General features: G+C 36.7%; 1 long non-coding RNA gene across 1 annotated transcript in view; it reads left to right on the top strand.

The window, feature by feature from the left end:
* Window positions 1–13,190, top strand: part of LOC125782295 (uncharacterized) — a 117,118-nt gene extending 103,928 nt beyond the window's left edge. Inside the window, exon 2 of the long non-coding RNA XR_007424917.1 lies at window positions 13,072–13,190. This is a non-coding gene — a long non-coding RNA (uncharacterized LOC125782295). The remainder of the gene's footprint in view (window positions 1–13,071) is intronic.
* Window positions 13,191–14,288: the final 1,098 nt, after the last annotated feature.

Below are 14,288 nucleotides of genomic sequence, written 5' to 3'. Positions count from 1 at the left end.
ACCTCGCGGGCCGTAGTTTGGACACCCCTGGTCTATTGTAACAGCAAGTTCAATTTATACCAGTGTATGAATAAGTAAATATTCATTTAAAAGCAGATATGTAGCTAAATTAATTCCAAGTTTGAACTACAGTATGAAAATAAATTAAACATTTTATTTGATTGCATAAAGTATGAACTTAATATAGTTCATAATTGATCTGCTATTGTATCATATTTGATCTGTATTGTAGTAGAGAAGTGGGCGGAGCGGCTTGTGTTGTGTACAGTAGTAAAGTTTTGAGTGGTATTAGTGAATATAGTAACTCTGTATTGTAGTAGAGAAGTGGGCGGAGCTTCTTCTGGTCATATTGAACATGATAAGGCTTGTGTTGTGTACAGTAGTAAAGTTGTAAGTGGTATTAGTGAATATAGTAACTCTGTATTGTAGTAGAGAAGTGGGCGGAGCTTCTAGAAGGACATGGTGAACATACAGTAAGGCTTGTGTTGTGTACAGTAGTAAAGTTGTAAGTGGTATTAGTGAATATAGTAACTCTGTATTATGGTAGAGAAGTGGGCGGAGCTTCTGGTCATGGTGAACATAAGGCTTGTGTTGTGTACAGTAGTAAAGTTGTGAGTGGTATTAGCGAATATAGAAACTCTGTATTGTAGAGAAGTGGGCGGAGCTTCTTCTGGTCATGGTGAACATAAGGTTTCTGGCTTCTGATTTATTAAAATTGTTTAATGATATTATGGGATGCAGAAGGAGAAATTATGCAAATCCCTTTCAGTCTTTCTTTCAGGAACATTTCAATCATTTTCTCTCACATTTGTTACAAACTGCAGATCTTCTGCTCATCTTTGCTCCTCAAATAATCAACCTTTGTTTACGATAAATTGTGTTCCATTATTTTATTTTAAAAGAAATTTAACCGATTCTCTTCACCTAATGAAGACATTTCCCTCTGAACTCAGTGCTGTTCATTAATAAAGATATCAGATTCAGATGACAGCTGCTTTTTGAAGACTGCCTGTAAACAGGCGGATGCTGAAGCTTTTAGTGCACATGTTCATGAGCTTATATTTCATATGCTGCATTTGATCAAAAACGAACATGCCATAAATCAAAGACAAATCTGAGGGGAGATCAAAGGCATGCCACTTCAAAGAGCTCCTTCAAAAAAAATGTCAAAGACCACCCTCTTCATTTAAATAAATATATTATGCAAACACACTGAGTAAATATGCCTAGAGTATTACCTGCAATAACTAATACAAAGCAAGAGGATAAATGCACTTACTATAGTATAAATGGATTAATGAATGAATGAATGAATGAATAAATGAATGAATGCTAAACAGGGAAAGAACAGAATCGAAATCAGTCAAAGAAAATAAGAAAGGAAGAAACAGTGTGTGCAGTGGGTAAAAACATATTTTTTAAGACTTTAAATTGTGATCTACATAAAGTAATGTTTAAAATATACTGGATTTAATTTGAAAACAGATGTACCTTATTTTTATTAAGAGAAAGAGAAATGGCTGCTGCATTCCCAAAACTTAACACTGTTCTACAGATGACATATTTGTATGTTTTTTGTGTATATATGTTGATTAGAGCTGGTTAAATTATGTTTATTAAACTGTAAAGCTGGTTTCTTTTCCATTTTCAGTCTCTACAGTAGATAAGGGAGCGAAGCTTTCTCCCCCAGCTCTGCTGTGCACGCGGCTACCGTAATCTATGGTTTATACGCACACTCCAAATTTCACACAGATTCATCTTTTTCTCCAGCAAATATGGACATAATTTTGTACTGCTTATATATTTATATTTACATGCCTTATATTTATTAAGATTTTAAATATGTCATTATTATGATTATTATTGTCATGATGGTTTTCACAGTACAGATTGTTTTGGGCTCTACGTGCAGTGCATGATCCAGGTTGGGGGGGTGCACAGACAATTATGGTAACATTTGTAAATTTGTGGAGGATGTATGATTATCGCAATGCATAAAATAATATATTAAAATGTTGTTTCGCAAGACAAAGGTGTGTTTTTTAGACTTTTTTGGCACCTTTTTTCACCCTAATTGTGCCACGACTCCAGCAGGGAGGGTCTAACTTGATGTTTTATCGTGAAATGGATTCCCTGTCCTGAAGGACGAGCTGTGGGTAAAGGTTTTCTGGCACTGCGAGGGCACAGGGGCTGACCAAAAAGCTCCCAACAGACCAAAAAAGCAATTCCGAGTAAATCGAGAGAAATGAGGTTTGCCTTTCACACCCCAAACAATCTCTACTCTCCTTTATTTCTTAACATAATCTTCATCATTTTTATCACCACTGCCCTTCATCTTTCAACAGACAACAAAACAGGTCTGCCTGATGAAACAACGCCTGCAATCTGGCAACCGCAACCGCAACCTGTAATATGCTTTCAAAACCAGGGAAAGTTAAGGTAAAGTAAAGGTCGATGGATGGATATATGGATGGATGGATAGCACTGCCCCATAAAATGACTCTGAGAGGCTATTTTTGGGTAGTGTACCTCCTGGTGAAATATCACTGCTAGACATGCCTCTTTGACACATTCAAAGATAAAGCTCTGGAAAAAAAATAAGAGAGAGCACTTCAGTTTCTGAATCAGTTTGTCTGATTTTGCTATTTATAGGTTTATGTTTGAGTAAAATGAACACTATTGTTTTATTCTATAAACTACAGACAACATTTCTCCCAAATTACAAAAAAAAAAAATATTCTTATTTAGAGCATTTATTTACAGAAAATGAGAAATGGCTGAAATAACAAACAAGATGCAGAGCTTTCAGACCTCAAATAACGCAAAGAAAATAACAAGTTCATATTCATAAAGATTTAAGTGTTCAGAAATCAATATTTGGTGGAATAACCCTGGTTGGTTTTTAATCACAGATTTTTTTCATGCATCTCGGCATCATGTTCTCCTCCACCAGTCTTACACACTGCTTTTGGATAACTTTGTGCTGCTTTACTCCTGGTGCAAAACTTCAAGCAGTTCAGTTCAGTTTGGTTTGATGGTTTGTAATCATCCATCTTCCTCTTGATTATATTCCAGAGGTTTTCAATTCGGTATAATCAAAGAAACTCATTATTTTTAAGTGCTCTCTTAATTTTTTTCCCAGAGAGAGAGCTGTACAAAAATATTTATTCTTGTGAGATTGCAGAAGCTTGTGGAAACAATGGTCTAACCAACATTTAAACATATAAAGCTTCAATTCCAAATATCAACTTTGTGATATGTTATTTATTTGTCAGCATATATAGATAGATAGATAGATAGATAAAAATAGAGTGTGCATTTTTGCTGTTCGATTGAAAACAAATCTCCATTTTTACGTTGATTTTTAGCTTACTACACAATTTCTGCGCAGTGACTGTCCCTTACACTGTGCCAAAATATATTGATGAATGGATCAACAGAAATTCAAACTTCAAGATGACCTGAAATAACCTATTTTTACATTGACTTCTTGTTTTTTACTCCTGTAAAGTTGCTATTTTTAAGCTACTTGTTTTTTATTGGACAGCGACGATATAGATGTATATATATATATATATATATATATATATATATATATATATATATATATATATATATATATATATATATATATATATATGTGTGTGTGTACAGGTGTTGGACAATGAAACTGAAGCACCTGTCATCATTTTAGTGTGGGATTTTAGGTTTCATGGCTAAATCGGTCCAGTCTGGTTTTCAATCTTCATTAATTACACATTATTGCACCAGTAAGAGCAGTAAGAGTGTGAAGGTTCAATTTTCAGGGTAAGAGCACAGTTCTGCTCTAAATATTGCAATTCACACAACATTATGGGAGACATACCAGAGTCAGAAAATTGTAGGTGCACATCTTGCTTGAGCATCTGTGACCAAGACAGCAAGTCTTTGTGATGCATCAAGAGCCACGGTATCCAGGGTAATGTCAGCACACCACCAAGAAGGACCAACCACATCCAACAGGATTAACTGTGGACGCTGTAAGAGGAAGTTGTCTGTAAGGGATGTTCGGGTGCTAACTCGGATTGTATCCAAAAAACATAAAACCACGGCTGAACAAATCACGCAGAATTCAATGTGCACCTCAACTCTCCTGTTTCCACCAGAACTGTCTGTCACCTCAATAAATTATTGTGCTCTAAAACCAGGTGTTTCAGTTTCATTCTCCAACTCCTGTATGTTAGAATACAAATCTGCTGAGGAATTTGCTGCTGATCTCATTATATTGTCATTTTGAGTTAAAAACAGTCGTGCTCTAGTCTCTCTCTGTCTCTCTCTCTCTCTCTCTCTTTCAGTCTTACAGTTGCTGTAGTGTTTGATGTAAAGGTTATCTTGACGGAGCAGACAGTTCCAGAACCCCTACGCAAGTTCTGCGCTGCCTTCATCTCTCTCAGGCTCGTTTGAGCACCGTCTGTTCTGCATATTCTTCTTATTATTATCAGGTTATTTTGTCATCAGCGAATAAACTCCAACTAATGAAAACTCAGAGCAGAAAAGAGCTTTCTGAGGGATCTGTGTACAGATACAGTACAGGCCAAAAGTTTGGACACACCTTCTCTGTTTCAATGTGTTTTCTTTATTTATTTTCATGACTATTTACATTGTAGATTCTCACTAAAGCATCAAAACTATGAATGAACACATGTGGAGTTTTATGTACTTTACAAAAAAAGGTGAAATAACTAAAAACAAATATATATTCTAGTTTCTTCAAAAAAATAGCCCCCCTTTGCTCTGATTACTGCTTTGCACACTCTTGGCATCATTCTCTCAATGAGCTTCATTGCAGAGGTGGCCACCTGAAATGAAAAGTCTACCAACAGTCTTGAAGGAAGGAGTTCCCAGAGGTGTTTATTAGCACTTGTTGCTCCTTTGCCTTCTTCACTCTGTGCTCCAGCTCACCCCAAACCATCTGGATTGGGTTCAGGTCCGGTGACTGTGGAGGTTCAGCTCATTTTTTGTTGAGTACACAAAACTCCACATGTGTTCAATCATAGTTCTGATGCTTCAGTGAGAATCTACAAAGGAAATAGTCATGAAAATAAAATAATAAAAAAACGCATTGAAAGAGAAGGTGTGTCCTGTACTGTATATATTGATAATGGTCTGAATAATGAATGTCTGCTTTAATGACTATAGTTGATGCAGAGAGTAAACACTTTATTTAAGTGCTGAATATTCTGTATTCATGCACTTATGTTTATTGTAACAGGCCATGATTTTGTCAGTTGTCTGCCTGATATTACACCCCTCAATCTTTAGGATTCAAGCTATTCAAGCATTACATAAAAGTCTGCTAATGTCAAAATATAATGAATAAAATCTTAAAATTGTCTCTTTCCTGAACTTTTACAACTTTTAAAATCAATATTTTCCTGAATACAAATCAAACAGTTAATGTCCTCTAAACCTTTAGTTTAATTTTATTATGTTTGTCTAGTTTTTACATCTTTAGTTTCAAACCTGCAGAATTTGAGTTCAGTTGATTCCTGATTGATTGTTACTGATCTGAATTTTTTATTAAGTGGAGTAGAGAGAAAATTGAACAGGCAGCTTCTCCTAGTGTCCTGTAAGAGATTTCACACTATCACATTTTCAGATTGTAAAGAAACTTTTTTACTGCAGAAAAAAATGTATTTTTATCACCTACACCCGTAGCCTGTATACAGGAAAAGACATTTTAGATGTTAAAGGAGAAGTCTGGTGTAAAGTATGAACTTTTGTTGAATAGCTGACCTGCATTCACCCCCAGCATTCTGAAATACAGAGCTTTTAACCGAAGCTCCCAACAGACTTACAATGCTAGTGATAGATAGGGTATAGAGTTACCCACGCTAAAAAATCACTAATTGTTTACATCATTACAAACCTTAACGTATCTCCACACTTTGTGGGTTAGAATTTGGAGGGTCCTGATATTTGAACTGAGGCACTGAGAACTTTAAAAGTTTTTAGATTAGTTTATTAAAACACTGTTTATACACACACACACAGAACCCTCAGATCAATCTCTAACCGATGGAATTAAGTCACAATAAGCTGACTAATGAAAAAATAAAAAAAATAAATTGCTTCTCTGTTGAGCTGTTGAGCTTTTGTTTACAAGCCTCCCCTGTCTGTCTGTCACTCGGCGTGACTTTAGTTTCCATCTATTCTTGGGTTCACTATATCCTTATAAGGGCTTTTTTTTTTCCCGGTCGTGTCGACACGGGTTCGATCCCGCATGAGGAGCGGTGTGTTTATTTATTTATTATTGTTTTTTTTTTCTTTCTTTCTTCTTGAGTTTACCTGCCTTGAGATCAACTGTTCTGCTGCAATTGGGTTCAACAACCCTCTGGGCTGGAGAGCTACTAGTCTGTAGCAGCACTCCATCCCATTACACTACATTTTACAAAACAGGTTTAATTTTTTTGTGGCCACATAATAGCTTAAAAAATATCTGTCCCACTGCCAAATTTAATTGCTGCTCTGTTCACTGTGGGTGGTAATATGATGTAGATTTTTTATACAGTACCTGCACAACTTTAGAAATGGAATGTCCCATCCATCTGCACTCACTAACCTTACTCACAAGATGACACCTCGTAACTTACCCAGGTGCCATCGCTCCTACGCTATCCACTAAGATAACACTTCATGATCAATTTACATACATATTTGCATGACTTTTCTTCTCTCTTCTTTGCTGTCTCATGAAAGTTTGGTACTAAAAGACAGTATTAGTTTTTAAAACTGTAAGTATTCAGTACTTCTGACCATAATTGACGGGGGTAAAGCATTAGAAATGGGGGTCAGGTGCTTCCGTTAATCTGACTTCCCCCCCCGTTTATCACACTCCCGGGGCTGTGCAGGGTTCTGGACAGGGCTGGTTATTTCTGAGGATTTGGTTGGAATATTTTGACTGTAGTTAAACCTTCTGAACCTCTGAACTGATCCTCTGCCCCAGCACACGTTTAATAGTGCTAAAGTGCCTTCAGTAATGTTCCTGTACTCACTGCAGCTGATTGGTCTAAAGCCATTTAAGCTGGAAGTTGATGTACTGGTGTGATCTGAGTGCTGTTGATGCTGATGCAGTAAATTTGCAGAGACACCTTAAATTCAGTGGTATTTATATATATATATATATATATATATATATATATATATATATATATATATATATATATATATATATATATATATATATATATTTTTTTTTTTAACTTTCTGCATTGTAGATTAATATCTATAATGTCATCCAAACTATAAAGAAAAACATGTAATTATTCAGTAAACAAACAACTAACAACATGATTTTACATTCTTCAAAAAAGTAGCTCACATTTGTTTAGATGATCAGTTTTGAACATCTCTGCTGGATTCTCTCAGTCAGCTTTATGAGGTAGAGTCACCTGGAATTCAGGCTTTCAGTTAACAGCTGTGCTGAACTCATCACCTTATGGATTCTGCTGATCACATGACACTACGGCATTCAAGCTCTCCGAGCTTCTTATTGCTCTCACCTGCTTCTTGCTGTGTATTGAGTCTAGTTATCTAGCTTATCTATTAAGCGTTTACTTCGTTTTTTTGCTTATATATTAATGTTATGACCATCATGCGATTTTAATATGTTTTCATGCTGAGCATATATTTTCTACATTCGCTAAGACTATATTTTTGCTGTCTGAAAAAAAATAGTACATTATTTGAACACAGCAGCTAAATTTACTTTTAGGAATGAAACTGACTGAGCTCATTTAAATGATTTATTTTTCTTCTGCCGAGTTTCATATTTTGAACATGTACATTTATATTTGAGCAAGGAAAACATGTGATTGCTATGTGATAATATTTGGTGTTGGGCTAAAAGGGGTATATGATGGACTGGGGATAGTTGCACATGAGTAAATGGATCTGATAATCGCCTTTTAAATTTTTGCCTTTGTTTCACTGTCTGAAAGCAGTTGTGGGCGGAGCATCTGCAGATCAATCTGTATGACTCTGTATGAAGTGTTTCAATCAAAGATAATAATCTAAATCTTAAAGAATTCCAAAGCAAGTGGAAACTGTAAGCAATTTGAAAGCTTTTTCTGTCTCAGTGCTTCAGAAATAGTGTCGTAAATCTGGATTATCACTGCGACAGCCGGCTTTATGAAGATGGGACACAGAAGAAATGTAAAGAAGCAGAGGATTATTAAAAAATAATAATCCATCGTACCGTCAGGCTCTTAGATAAGTGACATTGCGCTGACCTCAGTCTCTGGCTGTAGAGGACCGGAGCTTTCCGGCTCGGAAGCCACTTTGGGATTAGAAACGTCGAGGAAATGTGAAATAACAAAAAGTGGAGCTTTAAAAATTATGAATCAATAAGGATACTCGCTCAATTATTAATCCGGGATACTATTTCTGCATTTGTGTCTTTTGGGTCTGCAGCTTTTCGCATCCTCAGACTTTCACTGCATTAAATATTGATGAGAGGAATATATATTTCTATATTTTCATTATCTGCAATCTTTAACAAGTGTATCGACTCACTCGGCCTACCTGCCGCCCCGCCCTCCGCCCGTATCTGGTGTCGACCCGCCTGTAAAAGCTCATGCCTTATGTGAAGCTCTCTCTCGCCCATCATCTCTCTCTCTCTCTCTCTCTCTCTCTTTCTCTCTTTCTCTCTGCCTTATGTGAAGCTCTCTCTCGCCCATCATCATCTCTCTCTCTCTCTCTCTCTCTCTCTTTTTCTCTCTTTCTCTCTCTGTTTCATGTTTCTCCCTTTTTTATTTGTCTTTATCTCCATCATTCTCTCATTTCTTTCTTTCTTTCTTTCTTTCTTTCTTTCTTTCTTTCTTTCTTTCTTTCTTTCTTTCTTTCTTTCTTTCTTTCTTTCTTTCTTGCACTCCATCACCGCCTCTATAAATCGTTCTCTGTTTTTTCTCTTTCTCCTTGTTTATCTCAGTTTTGTAAAAGCTCATGCCTTATCTAAAGCTTTCTCTCGCCCATCATATCTCTTTTTCTCCTTTTCTCTCTCTTTCTCTGTTTCATGTTTCTCCCTTTCTGTCTCTCTTTATCACTATTTTTCTCATTATTTATCTTTCTCTCTTTCTCCTTATCTCTCTCTCTCATTATAGCTCTCCCTATTTCTCTTTCTTTCCTTCATTGTTCTAGTTCTTTGCCTATTTAATGTTTCTTTCTTTTCCTTTTGTCCATTACTTATATTTTTCTCTTTCTTCTCATCTTTTGTTATATTGTTTTCACTCTTTCATGATCAATCTATTTCTCTTTTTTTTTTCCTTTATTTTTTATCATTCTCTTTCTTTGTTGTTGTCCATCATTATCACTCTCTCCTCTCTTTCTGTTTCTACATCTCTCTCTCTTTATCTGTCTCATGTTTCTCTTGTCTTCTTATCTCTGTTTCTTTCTCTCTTTATCACTCTCTTTCTCATTCTCTTTTTCCCTTTTCTCTTTCTCTTTCTTTATTGTTCTCTTTCTCGGTCTCTGTTTCTTGCTTTTTTCTTTCCCTCTTTACTATTCTTTTATCTTTTTCTTTCTCCTTATCCCTCTTTTTATTGTTTCTCTTTTTCTTCATCTCTCTATCTTTATCTCTCTTTCTCCCTCTTTCTTCATCTATTTCTTGCCCTCTCTTTTTTATCTTAGCTTTCTCCTTTTACCTCTTTTCATTTCTATCTTGCTTATTCTATCTCTCTCTCTTTCTCTGTCTCACGTTTCTCTTTTTTTCTTTATCTCTCTTTCTGTCCCTCTTTATTACTCTTTTTCTTATTTTTCTCTCGTTCTCCTTATCTCTCTCGTTATTGCTCTCTCCCTTTTTTCATCAATCTTTTTCTCTCTGTATTTATTGTTCTTTCTCTGTCTCTGTTTCATTTTTCTTTCTTTCCATCATTATTACTCTCCATATTTATCTTCTCTTTCTGTTTCTACATCTCTTACTTTATCTGTCTCTCTTTCTTATTTATTTTGTTTCTCTATGTAATTCTCTCTTTCCTCATCTTTCTATTTGTATCTCTTTTCTTTTTCTGTTTCTCTGTCTTCATCTCTTTGTTGCTCTTTTTTAAAAATATGTGCTTTCATTTCTATCTCTCTTATTCTCTCTCTCTCTTTATCTGTCTCATGTTCTTCACCTTATCTTCATCTCTTTTTCTGGCTCTCTTTATCACTATTTTTCTCTTTTTCTCTTTCTTCTTACCTCTTTCGTTATTGCTCTCTCCCTTTTTTGTATCAATCTATTTCTCTCTTTCTTTATTATCTTTCTCTGTCTCTGTTTCATGTTTCTTTCTTTTTTTGCTTTTCCTCTTTATCACTCTTTTCCCATTCCTAATATTTTTCTCATTTTTTATCCCTCTTTATTGCTCTCTCTCTCTTTCTTCATCTATCTATTTCTCTCTCTTTCTTTATTGTTCTCTTTCTGTGTTGTTGTCCATCATTATAACAATCCCACTTTATCTTCTGTTTCAGTTTCTATATCTCTGTCTTTTTATCTGTCACTCTTTCTTACTTTCTCTGTTTCTCTACATCACTCTCTTTCTTTATCTCTCTATCTGTATTGCTCTGTCTTTTGGTATATTGTTTACAGTTTTTCCCAAATGTTTACACAAAAAATGTGGAACTATGCACACAAATCCAAAAACATGAAGCTCATGTGTCAACATTGTGACTCTCTAAACTCTAAACACAATTCCACATGTTCTCACTCTAATATCATACTTAATCTCAGCTTTACAAATCACTAAACACAAATTTCATCATTTAGAACACCTTGCTCACCTAAGAATCACTGCCCCTCAAATACAAAACCCTAATTACCAAGAAGTCTCATACAAGTTGCAGCTATGTAAACTCAATTAGAAGAACGTTTCAATCATTTGTCAGAGTATAAAAGAGGCCTCAAGTGACTGAGACAGCCCTCCTATGTTGTCATCTGGGATAATGTAAGTTTCCACTGGGCAGCTCTGGTCAATGATTGGTTCTCTAAATCCACAGTTTGTTGTGCTGCACCTTCCACCATATTCCCCATCTCTCAATCCAATAGAGGAATTCTTTTCTGCATGGAAAGTGTACAAACTCAGACCCCACGAGCGTGTGGCTCTACTTCATGTAATGGGGGAGGCATGTGATAAAATCCACGCAGATGATTGCCAAAGATGGATTTGCCATGCAAGGCATTTTTCCTGCTGTTGGGCGAGGGAGAATATTGCATCTGATGTAGATGAGGTCCTCTGGCCTGATCGAGATCAGGGGTCTGATGAACAGTGATCTGTTTCTTTGCATTTTGCAATAAATACATTTTTGTGTCCTCTTTGTATGTGAATTTTCCTTATCATGTTTCTCACTGTGAAAATAGGTGAAAATTATAGTTTTGCAACATTTTACATACAGTAAATATAGCTTTTATTTGTGTAGTACTGTAAATGGGGGGTCCTACACCACAAGAAATAAATAAAAACAACAGAAAGACAACATATTTCCATGGACTTGTATGCATTTGAATTTGTACAGCGGCCTCATGAAGTCAAAAACATAACCAAATACTTCTGATAATAGTGCTCTGAATTGATCTTGTCAGTGTTTATTTGATGCTCTGTAAGAGATGAGTATATAAATAGCTGTGTGAGGTGTTTTGGTGGAAGGAATCAGTTTAGCTGGAGATTTGTAGAGTTTCAACAAAGGAGTTAATAATTTTCAGTTTGTGTTTAGAGTTTTGAGAAACTGAGCCGAGTTTTTAGAAATGCGTTTAAACATTTGGGAAAAACTGTAATTTCTATCTGTTTTATTTTATCCCACTCTAAATGTACCCTTTATTTATATTTTTCTTTAGCACTTCTTCTGTACCTCTCTTTTCCCCTTTCTTTTATCTTTTTATTTGTCTTTATCCCATCATTCTTTCTCACTTTTACCTTCTTTCTTTCTTTATCTCTCTCTTTTTAATCCCCTTTGTCTTTCTTTCTTCCCTCCTTTCTTTCTTTCTTGCACTCCATCACTGTCTCTATCAATTTTTTCTCTGTCTTTTCTCTTTCTCTTTGTTTATCTCAGTTTTTAACTTTGTATTATTCTTGTTTTCTTTCTCTCTCTCTCTCTCTCTCTCTCTCTCTCTCTCTCTCTCTCTCTCTCTTTCTGTCTCTCTCTCTCTCTCAGTCAGGTGGTCTGTGTTCAGTGTTTCTGAGTGGAGATGAATGAAAGTCAATATGAAGGTTGGGATCCATCACTGCTGCTAATGGAGCTACACTGTACCCCTCCCTCACTGCCTCCATCATCACACACTGCCGACAGTGTTCACCGGGGGTGTATCCATTTCAGTTCACTATAGAAAAAAATTGATAAACTAAATAAAATAACTAAATAGATAACCTTCAGAGTCGATGTTATAAACGGTCGATATCTGGGAGCATCCTCAGTGTTTATTTGGATTGATATCATTTACACCAGTCTTACACCAAACTACCTTTAAAATAATGATGTCATTATTGTAGACAATTTTTTTCAATGTGAGAACAAATGAAGGTGAGTCTCCTTAAAGATACAGGATTCCATCAGAACCTTTGTTTAGATACATCCTTATACTTTAATAAAAACAGCCTTGTTACTCCTATTTCATTTCAGCTGGTTTCTCGTCATTCAATAAAACCCCTATCCAGATAAATCTCTCCATCCAGATAGAGTGAATCTGATTGTGATTGGATGTAGAGAAGTATAAACATATACCATTCCAACTCCCTATTGGTTTATACTGTGATTCAGGCTTATTATCTTACCTTACATTTACTTTTATACTTTAAGTAGTTTTGAATCCAGTACTTTTTAAAACACTTTTACTTAAATAGTAAAAAACTTGAGTTGATACTTCTTCAACTTCTACAGAATTATTTTATTAAACCTTAGCATCTACAGGGGTTGGAGAATGAAACTGAAACACCTGGTTTTAGAGCACAATAATTTATTGTGTTTATGGACAGTTCTGGTGGAAACAGGAGAGTTGAGGTGCACATTGAATTCTGCCGTGATTTGATCAGCCGTGGTTTTATGGTTTTTTTTTGGATACAATCCGAGGTTAGCACCCGAACATCCCTTTCAGACAGCTTCCTCTTACAGCGTCCACAGTTAATCCTGTTGGATGTGATTGGTCCTTCTTGGTGGTATGCTGACATTACCCTGGATACCGTGGCTCTTGATGCATCACAAAGACTTGCTGTCTTGGTCACAGATGCTCCAGCAACACGTGCACCAACAATTTGTCCTCTTTTGAACTCTGGTATGTCACCCATAATGTTGTGTGAATTGCAATATTTTGAGATATAAAACTGTTAATGCTCTTACCCTGATAATTGAACCTTCACACTCTTACTGCTCTTACTGGTGCAATGTGCAATTAATGAAGATTGGCCACCAGGCTGCTCCAATTTAGCCATGAAACCTAAAATCCCACACTAAAATGATGACAGGTGCTTCAGTTTCATTCTCCAACCCCTGTACACTCTATATTCTACTAGCACAATAAAGAATGGAGATACTGTTATATAATTATAACTCATGTTTTTCTTTTATTTGAATCTCTGTAGCTGTATTGCTACAGTAGGTTGAGCTCAGTTTCTGCCTCAGGGCTGAATCTCCTCTCAGAGGTTCTGTTTTCCATTTTTTTTACAGTAAATAAAGTTTTATCTCGTATCCGCGCCGCTCTCAAACTCACCAGCCTGCCTGCCACCGATCCGCCGAGGCCCTCCTGAGCTGGCAAGGCTGCCGGGCCTGACCTAATCACATGACCTAATCAAGAGGCAGCTAACAGATGGCAGCGCTGGTGGCGGGTCGAGGGATTTGTCGGTGCTCTGGCTGGCTCGGCTCACAGCTGCGGTTGTGAAGGTGTCTCCTGCACGGGTCGGATCCTGCCGCCGCCGTACCCTGAGGAGGTGCAGTCAGCAGTGAAGCGCCGCGGAGAGAGAGAGGGCACGCCGGCGCGGGGAAGGTGAATCCATATGCATTACACGTCAGCAGTCTGTCAGCAGCCTCGCGGCGACGTGACGGATAGGAGAACTCCTCTGTGGCGCGGAGACGAGGAGCTGCAGAGCGTTTCCTCAGGGTGCAGGACTCTGCTCTACACAAGCGTGTGATATTTCTCAGGTGAATAATGGATCCTGGCGCTAAAGGGACGGTTCATGTTAAAGGGAAAGGATGCTGATGCTGGTACTAGTGCTAAACGCTAGTAAACAACTAGTGCTAAGTTTCCCCAGCAGCACTTCCAGCGCTGGCGATTTGGGCCACTCCAGTCTCTG

Source organism: Astyanax mexicanus, chromosome 16 (assembly GCF_023375975.1).
Source record: "Astyanax mexicanus isolate ESR-SI-001 chromosome 16, AstMex3_surface, whole genome shotgun sequence".
Lineage (NCBI taxonomy): Eukaryota > Metazoa > Chordata > Actinopteri > Characiformes > Acestrorhamphidae > Astyanax > Astyanax mexicanus.
Note: the sequence above shows the minus strand (reverse complement) of the source record. Positions and strands in the feature narration are given on the sequence as shown.